The sequence below is a fragment of the Hemiscyllium ocellatum genome, chromosome 25, assembly GCF_020745735.1.
Source record: "Hemiscyllium ocellatum isolate sHemOce1 chromosome 25, sHemOce1.pat.X.cur, whole genome shotgun sequence".
NCBI classification, from domain to species: domain Eukaryota; kingdom Metazoa; phylum Chordata; class Chondrichthyes; order Orectolobiformes; family Hemiscylliidae; genus Hemiscyllium; species Hemiscyllium ocellatum.
The window spans coordinates 4,604,366-4,616,860 of record NC_083425.1 but is presented as its reverse complement, the minus strand read 5'-3'; the positions used below and the strand labels follow the sequence as shown (position 1 = coordinate 4,616,860).

The 12,495-nt window shown below is 45.8% G+C and overlaps 1 protein-coding gene across 2 annotated transcripts in view; it reads right to left on the bottom strand.

Moving 5' to 3' along the window:
• Nucleotides 1–12,495, bottom strand: part of stxbp4 (syntaxin binding protein 4) — a 271,436-nt gene that overhangs the window by 82,955 nt on the left and 175,986 nt on the right. The gene's annotated exons all lie outside the window — the stretch shown is intronic.

The following is a 12,495-nucleotide window of genomic DNA, read 5'->3' as shown; positions in this document are numbered from 1 at the left end:
ACCCCATCTGTGCTGAAGAAAGTGGTGACTACACTGGGAAACCTTAATGGATCTATCAACACTGTAGCATGCTTCTGGTATTGACGGTGGATATGAGTAAAATGTACAGATGGTGGGAGAAAGAGTAAGAGTGGAAGAAAGGGAAAATGAGAATCAGAGTGAAAGTGGGAGAAAATGAAAGAGAAAGTAAAATAAACGGCAAGTGGGAATGAAAGTGAAAGTGGGAGTGGGAAAGGATGAGCAAGAAAGACAGACAGAACAAGAGACAGCTCAACTGAGAAAGAATGAGAGAGGAAGAGAACAAAAGGAAGCAAGAACATAGTGCCTCTGTTTAGGAAGGGTGGTAAGGACAAGCCAGGGAACTATAGACCAGTGAGCCTGACCTCGGTGGTGGGCAAGTCGTTGGAGGGAATCCTGAGGGACAGGATATGCATGTATTTGGAAAGGCAAGGACTGATTAGGGATAGTCAGCATGGCTTTGTGCGCAGGAAATTATGTCTTGTGAACTTGATTGAGTTTTTTGAAGAAGTAACAAAGAGGATTGATGAGGGCAGAGCAGTAGATGTGATTTGTATGAATTTCAGTAAGGCGTTCGATAAGGCTCCCCATGGGAGACTGGTTAGCAAGGTTAGATCTCACAGAATACAGGGAGAACTTGCCATTTGGATACAGAACTGGCTCAAAGGTAGAAGACAGAGAGTGGTGGTGGAGGGTTGTTTTTCAGCCTGGAGGCCTATGACCAGTGGAGTACCACAAGGATCAGTGCTGGGTCCACTGCTTTTCATCATTTATATAAATGATTTGAATGTGAACATAAGAGGTATAGTTAGTAAGTTTGCAGATGACACCAAAATTGGAGGTGTAGTGGACAGCAAAGAATCAGGGATCTTGATTAGATGGGCCAATGGGCTGAGGAGTGGCAGATGGAGTTAAATTTAGATAAATGTGAGCTGCTACATTTTGGAAAGGCAAATCAGAGCAGGACTTGTACACTTCATGGTAAGGTCCTAGAGAGTGTTGCTGGACAAAGAGACCTTGGAGTGCAGGTTCATAGTTCCTTGAAAGTGGAGTCGCAGGTAGACAAGATAATGAAAAAGGCGTTTGGTATGCTTTCCTTTAATAGTCAGAGCATTGAATATAGGAGTTAGGGGGTCATGTTGCAGCTGTACAGGTCATTAGTTCAGCCATTTTTGGAATACTGTGTGCAATTCTGGTCTCCTTCCTATTGGAAGGATGTTGTGAAATTTGAAAGGGTTTAGAAAAGATTTACAAGGATGTTGCCAGGGTTGGAGGATTTGAGCTATAGGGAGAGGCTGAACAGGCTGGGGCTATTTTCCCTGGAGCGTCAGAGTCTGAGGGGTGACTTTACAGAGGTTTATAAAATCATGAGGGGCATGGATAGGGTAAATAGACAAGGTCTTTTCCCTGGGGTGGGGGAGTCCAGAACTAGAGGGCATAGGTTTAGGGTGAGAGGGGAGAGATATAAAAAGGACTGAAGGGGCAACATTTTCACTCAGAGGGTGGTATGTGTATGGAATGAGCTGCCAGAGGAAGTGGTGGAGGCTAGTACGATTGCAACATTTAAAAGGCATCTGGATGGGTATATGAATAGGAAGGGTTTGGAGGGATATGGGCCAGGTGCTGGCAGGTGGGGCTAGATCGGGTTAGGATATGTGGTAGGCATGGATGGGTTGGACCGAAGAGTCTGTTTCCATACTGTACATCTCTTTGATTCAATGACTCCATAAGATAAAGAGGGAACAAGATGAACCAACAAGGGAGAAGATCAACAGATAGGAAGAAACAGAGCATGAGACTGAGAGGGAGAGAGTGACAAAAATTTAGTGGGAGGGAATGCAAGAAAGAGTGACAAGGAAAACGAGAATAAGAGACAGAGAAACATGAAGCCAGACAGAATACAAAACAGTAATCCAGAGACAGAGACAGCAAGACAAAGACATATTCAGAGAGAGGGAGGAATATTAGAGGTAGACAAGATTGTACAGGAATCTTCACATTCACCCACACTCTTATCCTTCACAGGAACAGTATAGGATAGCAATTATTGCCATTGTCTAACTCATCAGATTAACACTGGGAAAAATAATCGGTGCCTGTGGAAGCAGCAAGAGGATAGCCTCTTCAGAAAGGGGAGGAAGAAATTGAAAATGATGAGCAGCTGAAAAAACAGGAAAACCAGACTAAAGAAAAATGCTGCATGGCAGTTCAGGAAATGACATCAGGTACATTAAAACAAAAGCAAAACACTGCCGATGCTGGAAATCTGAAACAAACCCAGAGAATGCTGGGGAAGCTCAGCAGGTCTGGCAGTATCTGTGGAGAGAGAAACTGAGTTAGTTTTCAAGTTCAATATGGCTTATCATCAGAACCAAACGAACAGTCAAATTGCTCTCAAAACATTCTCTTTGACATACAGTAAATTCTCACTTACAGGTGCGATTGTGCCCCTGAAATTCAGAACTTTAAGTAAATCAGCATTAAACAAACCATACGTTCCTATAGAAATCAGTGGAAAAATTGGAGTTAGGTTCCTTTGGGTATTGCTTGCTCAGAGTAAACAATGTACATGTTAAGATTCTGTACCATACTTGTGCAGTACTGAGTATCCCTAGCTGAAAAAACTTACAGAACAAAATAAATCATTGAATATAAAAAGAACGTTGTAGAGTTAGGTACATCAGGAACTTTATTAGCAGATAACAACATTAGAATATCATCACATTGGAACAGATGCCTCTGTTCATAAATAAATGTTATAATTAAATACATTAAGAAATACAGTATAAAGGTATTTTATAATCAATACTTTCAGAGATATGATCATACCTCTGGAGCAAGTGGAACTTGAATCAAGCCTCCTGGTTCAGCGATAAGGACACTACCAATGGATCACTAGAGCCCCCAAAATACAATATGAAGATATTTTCAAATCAACCCGTTCAGAGATTTTATTACACACATCTGGAAGAGGTGGGACTCAGAATTTTACAATACCAAAGGAGCCCATTAGATCCATCATGTCTATGTCAGCGCCTGAAAGAGTTACCCAGGTAGACCCACTCTCCAGTCCTAGCTCTGTCGCCTTCAAAATACATCACTTTCAAAGATACAGCCAATTCTCTTTTGAAACCTCCTATGGAACTCACCTTCCCCACTCTCCCAGGCAGTTCATTCCAAATCCTAACAACTCTCTGAGTAAAGACATTTCTCATCATCTCACTCTGGGCTCTTTTGCTGACAATCTTAAAATTGTGATCCCTAGTTACTGACAAAGCAATGAGTGGAAACAGAATATCCTTCTTTACCCTGTCAAATTGTTCATAATTTTCAACACCTCAATAAGGTCACCTCTTAATCTTCTCTGCTCCAACAATTTCTCTAATCATTACTTGTGTGTAAATTCCCTTGTTCCTAATATTATCTAGTAAATTTTTAACTTGAACCCAGGTCTCCTGGCTCAGAGATAGGGACATTATCATTATACCACAGGAGCCCCGGAAATACAATATAAATGTAGCATATTAAAATTATACTCAGCTGATGACATTTTAATTGAGAAAGCTCCGTTTAATGGCCCAAGCTAATCAGTGATGGCAGAATTACCTGCACTGATGATTATAGTCCACTATAATAGCCATCAGGAATAAAAGAATGACTAGGGTAGGAATAGGTCCAGACAAGGATAGTAGTGGGAAGTTGCGTGTGGAGGCTGAAGAGATTGGAGAGACACTGAATGAATACTTTTCGTCAGTATTCACTCAGGAACAGGACATTGTTGCCGAGGTGAATATTGAGTCACAATTAATTAGAATGGATGGCTTTGAGATATGTAGGGAAGAGGTGTTGGAAATTCTGGAAAGGGTGAAAATAGATAAGTCCCCTGAGCCTGATGGCATTTATCCTAGGATTCTCTGGGAAGCAAGGGAGGAGATTGCAGAGCCATTGGCCTTGATTTTTATGTCCTTGTTGTCTACAGGAATAGTGCCAGAAGACTGGAGGATAGCAAATGTGGTTCCCTTGTTCCAGAAGGGGAGTAGGGATAACCCTAGTAACTATAGGCCGGTGAGTCTTACCTCTGTTGTAGGCAAAGTCTTAGAGAGAATTGTAAGGGATAGGATTTATGAACATCTGCATAGGAATAATGTGATCAAAGATAGTCAGCATGGTTTTGTGAAGGGCAGATCATTCCTCACAAACCTTATTGAATTCTTTGAGAAGGTGACTAAGGAGGCGGATGAGGGTAAAGCTGTAGATGTGGTGTTTGATAAGGTTCCCCATGGTAGGCTACTGCAAAAAATACGGAGGTATGGCATTGAGGGTGCGTTAGAGGTTTGGATTAGGAATTGGCTGGCTGGAAGAAGACAGAGGGTAGTAGTTGGGGTTCATCTTGGAGTGCAGTTGGGGGCGGCACGGTGGCACAGTGGTTAGCACTGCTGCCTCACAGCGCCAGAAACCTGGGTTCAATTCCCGACTCAGGCAACTGACTGTGTGGAGTTTGCACGTTCTCCCCGTGTCTGCGTGGGTTTCCTCCGGGTGCTCCAGTTTCCTCCCACAGTCCAAAGATGTGCGGGTCAGGTGAATTGGCCATGCTAAATTGCCCGTAGTGTTAGGTAAGGGGTAAATGTAGGGGTATGGGTGGGTTTCGCTTCGGCGGGTCGGTGTGGACTTGTTGGGCCGAAGGGCCTGTTTCCACACTGTAAGTAATCTAAAAAAAAAATCTAATGGTGTTCCACAAGGATCTGTTTTGGGACCATTGCTGTTTGTCATTTTTATAAATCACCTGGAGGAGGGGCTAGAAGGTTGGGTGAGCAAGTTTGCGGATGATACGAAAGTTATTGACAGTGAGGAAGGATGTGGCAGGTTACAGTGGGATATAGATAAGCTGTAGAGCTGGGCAGAAAGGTGGCAAATGGAGTTCAATGTAGCTAAGTGTGAAGTATTCACTTTGGTAAGAGTAACAAGAAGATGGAGTACTGGGCTAATGGTCAAATACTTGGTAGTGTGGATGAGCAGAGGGATCCTGGTGTCCATATACACAGATCTCTGAAAGTTGCCACCCTGGTAAATAGTGCTGTGAAGAAGGCATATGGCGTACTGGCTTTTATTGGTAGAGGAATTGAGTTCCGGAGTCCTGAGGTCATGTTTCAGTTGTATAAGACTCTGGTGCGCCCGCATCTGGAGTATTGTGTGCAGTTTTGGTTGCCATACTATAGGAAGGATGTGGAGGCACTGGAATGGGTGCATAGGAGATTTACCAGGATGTTGCCTGGTATGGTAGGAAGATCGTATGAGGAAAGGCTGAGGCACTTGGGGCTGTTTCCATTGGAGAAAAGAAGGTTTAGGGTGACTTGATAGAGGTGTACAAGATGATTAGGGGTTTAGATAGGGTTGACTATGAGAACCTTTTTCCACGTATGGAGTCAGATATTACCAGGGGGCATAGCTTTAAATTAAGGGGAGGTAGGTATAGGACAGATGTTAGGGGTAGATTCTTTACTCAGCGAGTCGTGCCCTGCCGTAGCAGTGGTGGACTCTCCCTCTTTATGGGCATTTAAACGGGCATTGGATAGGCATATGGAGGATAGTGGGCTAGTGTAGGTTAAGTGGGCTTGGGTCGGCGCAACATCGAGGGCCAAAGGGCCTGTACTGAGCTTATGTTTCTATGTTCTATGTTCTAGACAGAGCCTCGAACTTCACTACAAGTTCAGAACAGGAGCCAGGAGAGAAATGGAGACGGGGAGAGTTTAAAAGTAACAACGGAGTTTGGCAATGGGAGCTGGATTCCATGAGGCAAGGAGAAGAGGAGCTGACAGCAGGAGCAGAAACTGGAAATCCCAGGACTGAATGTCGGAGCAAAAATGTGGTTAAAAGAAGGTCTTAGAGCCAGCTGACCGCAGAACAGGAAATCCATGGCAAACCATGTTCAAGTGAAACAACGTTAAATAAATATGTTGTCACAACCTTATTAATAATGTTAAAACGAAATGTGGGTGGCACGGTGGCACAGTGGTTAGCACTGCTGCCTCACAGCGCCTGAGACCCGGGTTCAATTCCCGACTCAGGCAACTGACTGTGTGGAGTTTGCACGTTCTCCCCGTGTCTGTGTGGGTTTCCTCTGGGTGCTCCGGTTTCCTCCCACAGTCCAAATATGTGCGGGTCAGGTGAATTGGCCATGCTAAATTGCCCGTAGTGTTAGGTAAGGGGTAAATGTAGGGGTATGGGTGGGTTTCGCTTCGGTGGGTCGGTGTGGACTTGTTGGGCCGAAGGGCCTGTTTGCATACTGTAAGTAATCTAATCTAATCTAAAAAAAATCTAAAATGATGTTAGCTGAGTCACATTCAAATAGGGATTTATTGTTATGTATATCTCATGCTTTCTCCTCATATTTGTGAAGTGTCTGCAGAGATTCAAATAAAATTTTCCTTCACCATATTATCATGCAGAGGACATAATAATGCGGGGCATTCAGTTCAAAACAATTCTGTGAAACTAGGAGCCCAGGGCTAGGTTCGCCCAGATAAGAAATGATAGTTTTGCAGTAAATTTCCTTGCAGGCTGGCTGGAAACTCCTGGGTAATAACAGGGACTAGAGTAGAAACGGAGAGTTATAGATACATTGAGGAAAACCAGATTTATGTGTGGCATCCCCAAATAGCATGCTACAGCCAAAAAGTTAAGCATTTGAAATATTAATGCAATGCTTATTAATGTAACTTCTGTTGTGAATCATTGAAACTTTCTACTCCAGAGAGCTGGGGTTATTCAGCTGACGGATGTACTTACCTCTGTCATTGATGGAGCGTTCGGAAATGTTCTTATTCCTCTAAGTTTGCAAGCAATATATCTCAAACTAATAGATGGATTTCAAAGCAACCTGGTCATAGATAGGGTATTGACAAAGGAAAAAACTGATTAGCTTTACTGAAGATATAAATCTGGGCCTTGGAACTTTCAAAGAATGTGTTAACATCAGGAGATGGTAAGATTGGAATTTTTAAAGAATATTGTTGGTTGTTTTATTTAGATTGTGGTTGATTATTATAAAATATTTTGAGTTGTCTCAGCTGTTGTTACAGCTGTCAAAATGTGAGCAGAGTTTTCAAAGTAGATTGTTGAATGTGGATTAGCTTAAACCTCTTTTGTGAGACTGAAGCTCTCAATAAAAAGATAAAAGAAAAGGATTTTTTTTTACAGCTATGTAGTCACAAATCATCAACCAAAAATGGAAATGTCTCAGGAGAGAGAAACAGAATTGTAATAATGTTGAGTTAACACTGTCTGTCGGAGGTGTACATTCTACCACGTGTCCTCTGCATTTTTCAGTGCTGAAATTGGTAGATTTTAGGACACAAAGGACTTATGGCATATTAGGATACAGTGGAAAAGTGCAGCAGGGCTCGAAATTAAGTCACGATCTGAGAGAATGATGGTGAACACTCAGGAAGGCAAGCCTTCTTCTCCTACTTCTTTAATCCTTGTTGGCAGACTCAGAGTTCTTATGCTCGAAACGTCGAATTCTCTATTCCTGAGATGCTGCCTGGCCTGCTGTGCTTTGACCAGCAACACATTTTCAGCTGTGATCTCCAGCATCTGCAGACCTCATTTTTTACTCAGAGTTACAACATACAGGCAGGAGGAAACTGAAGTCGATGCACAGTAACACCAACATATGGATTTAAACATTATTGAATAGAGACATGAAATCAAATATTTTGCCTTGCACATACCAAGCTAAGATACAAAAAAAGCAACTTTAGAAAGGAAGTGACAATTTATAGCGTGTGAGTAGAGTGCAATTACTTGGAGTCTACCTGGCATGGAGATTCAACAGGAACTGTTAATGTCTTAGTTAACTGATTAAGTTCATACAAGGCAGGTCAGGGAAGTATCATGAGCATGTAACAAGTGATTTCCATACTCAGTGTAAAAGCTACAAAATACAGATATATCACTTCTGCCTATAAAGTACAGGGCCTCATATGAATAAATATAGCTTTTATTCTGTACAAATGGGTCATACTGTTAATCTGTACAATGACGTTAAACTGTTTTCTGGTGTAATTCTTAGAGCAGTCAACATTAAAAAGTAAATGTTGTTCAATGCCCAACATTAGGGTGGCACGGTGGCTCAGTGGTTAGCACTGCCACCTCACAACACCAGAGATCCAGGTTCGATCCTTGCCTCAGAAAACTGTCTGTGTGGAGTTTGCACATTCTCCCCGTGTCTGTGCGGGTTTTCTCCGGGTGCTCTGGTTTCCTCCCACAGTCCAAAGAGGTGCAAGCCAGGTGAATTGGCCTTGCTAAATTGCCCACAGCTTTGGGTGCATTAGTCAGGGGTATATATAGGGTGGGGGAATGGGTCTGGGTGGGTTACTCTTCGGAGGGTCGGTATGGACTTGTTTGGCCAAAGGGCCTGTTTCCACACTGTAGGGTATCCAATCTAACCGAATCTCTGGATGAAGTAACCAAGTTAATGTTTCGGTTAATGCTGTCTGACTTGCTGGGGATTTCCAATATTTTCTGTTTTTATTTCAGATTTACAATATCTGCAGCATTTTGCTTTTGAACTTTGGATGAGTCAGAAGTGGAGGGAGTGGATGTTTGTGGATGTGGTGCCAGTCAAGTGGGCTGCTTTGTCCTGGATGGTGTCAAGCTTCTTGAGTGTTGTTGGAGTTGCACCGATCCAAGCAAGTGGGGAGTATTCCAGCACAGTCTTACTTATTCCTTGTAGATGGTGGACAGGCTTTGGGGAGTCCGGAGGTGAGTTACTCGCCTCTGACCTGCCCTTGCTGCCACTATTTATATGATGGGTTCAATTTCAATTTCTGTTCATGGTAACCCCAGGTTCTAAGTGGGGGAATTCAGTGATGAGGCTGAATGTCAAGGGACAATGTTTCGATCCTGTCTTGGTGGGGTTGGTCATTGCCTGACAGTTGGGTGGTGTGAATGTTACTTGCAACCTGTCAGCTGAAATTTTGCAATTTTCTTTAATTTGAACATGGACTGTTTCAGTATCTGAGGAATTGTGAATAGTGCTGAACATTGTACAACCATCACAAACATTCCCCACTATCACCTTCTGATGGAAGGTAGGGTATTAATGAAAGATTTGAAGATGATTGAAGATGTGTGTGGAGGTGCAGGTGAATTTGTGGCGGATATGGAAGGATCCCTTGGGGCCTTGGAGGGAAGTGAGGGAGGAGGTGTGGACGCAAGTTTTGCATTTCCTGCGGTTGCAGGGGAAGGTGCCGGGAGTGGAGGTTGGGTTGGTGGGGGGTGTGGACCTGACGAGGGAGTCACGAAGGGAGTGGTCTTTGCGGAACGCTGATAGGGGAGGGGAGGGAAATATATCCCTGGTGGTGGGGTCCGTTTGGAGGTGGCGGAAATGACGGCGGATGATACGCTGTATACGGAGGTTGGTGGGGTGGTAGGTGAGAACCAGTGGAGTTCTGTCTTGGTGGCGGTTGGAGGGGCGGGGCTCGAGGGCGGAGGAGCGGGAAGTGGAGGAGATGCGGTGGAGGGCATCGTCGATCGCGTCTGGGGGGAATCTGCGGTCCTTGAAGAAGGAGGCCATCTGGGCTGTACGGTATTGGAACCGGTCCTCCTGGGAGCAGATGCGGCGGAGACGAAGGAATTGGGAATATGGGATGGCGTTTTTACAGGGGGCAGGGTGGGAGGAGGTGTAGTCTAGGTAGCTGTGGGAGTCAGTCGGTTTATAGTAGATGTCTGTGTTGAGTGGGTCGCCCGAGATAGAAATGGAAAGGTCTAGGAAGGCGAGGGAGGAGTCTGAGACAGTCCAGGTGAATTTGAGGTCGGGATGGAAGGTATTGGTAAAGTTGATGAACTGTTCAACCTCCTCGTGGGAGCACGAGGCAGCGCTGATACAGTCATCGATGTACAATCATCCACAAACCTGACTGCCCCGGCCGACCCATTGTCTCAGCCTGCTCCTGCCCCACCGAACTCATCTCCACATACCTCGACACGGTTCTGTCCCCTTTAATCCAAGAACTCCCCACCTACGTTCGGGACACCACCCATGACCTCCACCTCCTCCAAGATTTTCGCTTCCCCGGTCCCCAACGCCTTATCTTCATGATGGACATCCAGTCCCTGTACACCTCCATCCCCCATCACGAAGGACTCAAAGCCCTCCGCTTCTTCCTTTCCCGCCGCACCAACCAGTACCCTTCCACTGACACCCTCCTTCGACTGACTGAACTGGTCCTCACCCTGAAATACTTCTCTTTCCAATTCTCCCACTTCCTCCAAACTAAAGGAGTGCCATGGGCACCCGCATGGGCCCCAGCTATGCCTGCCTCTTTGTAGGATATGTGGAACAGTCCATCTTCCGCAACTATACTGGCACCAATCCCCACCTTTTCCTCCGCTACATCTACGACCGCATCGGCGCTGCCTCGTGCTCCCACGAGGAGGTTGAACAGTTCATCAACTTTACCAATACCTTCCATCCCGACCTCAAATTCACCTGGACTGTCTCAGACTCCTCCCTCCCCTTCCTAGACCTTTCCATTTCTATCTCGGGCGACCCACTCAACACAGACATCTACTATAAACTGACTGACTCCCACAGCTACCTGGACTACACCTCCTCCCACCCTGCCCCCTGTAAAAACTCCATCCCATATTCCCAATTCCTTCGTCTCCGCCGCATCTGCTCCCAGGAGGACCGGTTCCAATGCCGTACAGCCCAGTTGGCCTCCTACTTCAAGGACCGCAGATTCCCCCCAGACGTGATCGACGATGCCCTCCACCGCATCTCCTCCACTTCCTGCTCCTCCACCCTTGAGCCCCGCCCCTCCAAGCGCCACCAAGACAGAACTCCACTGGTTCTCACCTACCACCCCACCAACCTCCGTATACAGCGTATCATCCGCCGTCATTTCTGCCACCTCCAAACAGACCCCATCACCAGGGATATATTTCCCTCCCCTCCCCTATCAGCGTTCCGCAAAGACCACTCCCTTCGTGACTCCCTTGTCAGGTCCACACCCCCCACCAACCCAACCTCCACTCCCAGCACCTTCCCCTGCAATCGCAAGAAATGCAAAACTTGCGCCCACACCTCCTCCCTTACTTCTCTCCAAGGCCCCAAGGGATCCTTCCATATCTGCCACAAATTCACCTGCACCTCATCATCTATTGCATCCGCTGCACCCGATGTGGCCTCCTCTACATTGGGGAGACGCTGCCTACTTGCGGAACGCTTCAGGGAACACCTCTGGGACGCCCGGACCAACCAACCCAACCACCCCGTGGCTCAACACTTTAACTCTCCCTCCCACTCCACCGAGGACATGCAGGTCCTTGGACTCCTCCATCACCAGACCCTGGCCACACGACGGTTGGAGGAAGAGCGCCTCATCTTCTGCCTGGGAACCCTCCAACCACAAGGGATGAACTCAGATTTCTCCAGTTTCCTCATTTCCCCTCCCCCCACCTTGTCTCAGTCGATTCCCTCGAACTCAGCACCGCCCTCCTAACCTGCAATCTTCTTCCTGACCTCTCCGCCCCCACCCCACTCTGGCCTATCACCCTCACCTTGACTTCCTTCTACCTATCACATTTCCATCGCCCCTCCCCCAAGTCCCTCCTCCCTACCTTTTATCTTAGCCTGCCTGGCACACTCTCCTCATTCCTGATGAAGGGCTCTGGCCCGAAATGTCGAATTTCCTGTTCCTTGGATGCTGCCTGACCTGCTGCGCTTTTCCAGCAACACATTTTCAGCTCTGATCTCCAGCATCTGCAGACCTCATTTTTTACTCGAGGATCACTTACTTCTGTCTATCACTTGCTGCTTATGCTGTTTGGCATGCAAGTAGTCCTGTGTAGTATCTTAAACATTTTGGTATGTCTGGTGCTGCTCCTAGCATGCCCTCCTGCACTGTCCATTGAACCAGGGTTAATCCCCAGGCTTGATTGTAATGGTTGTGTGGGAGATATGCCAGGCCATGAGGCTGTGGATTGTGTTATTCCGCTGCGAATGGCCCACTGTGCCTAATGGATACTTAGTCTTGAGCTGCTAGATCTGTTTGAGGTCTGTCCCATTTAGCATGGTGATAATGCCACACAACACGATAGGGGGTATCATCACGTGAAGAAGATTATGCAGTAGTCACTCTTACTGATGCCATTGTGGACAAATACATCTGTGACAGGCAGATTGGTAAGGGTGAGGTCAAATATGTTTTTCCCTCTTGTTGGTTCCTTCTCCACCTGCTGCAGACCCAGTCTAGCAGCGATGTCCAAGAAATCTATGCCCTTCAAATAAATGTCTAACTTCCTTTTGAAAATTGCTACTTGATCTGTTTCTACAGCCTTTTTCAACATGTCCTGCTACCTTCAAACATTTGTTCTGCAAGCATCCTAATGGTCCTGTTCCTGTAGCCCTTTATAAATTGTATCCTTCAGTTTATATTGTCTTTCCTCATTCTTTTTAACAAAACGCAGCCC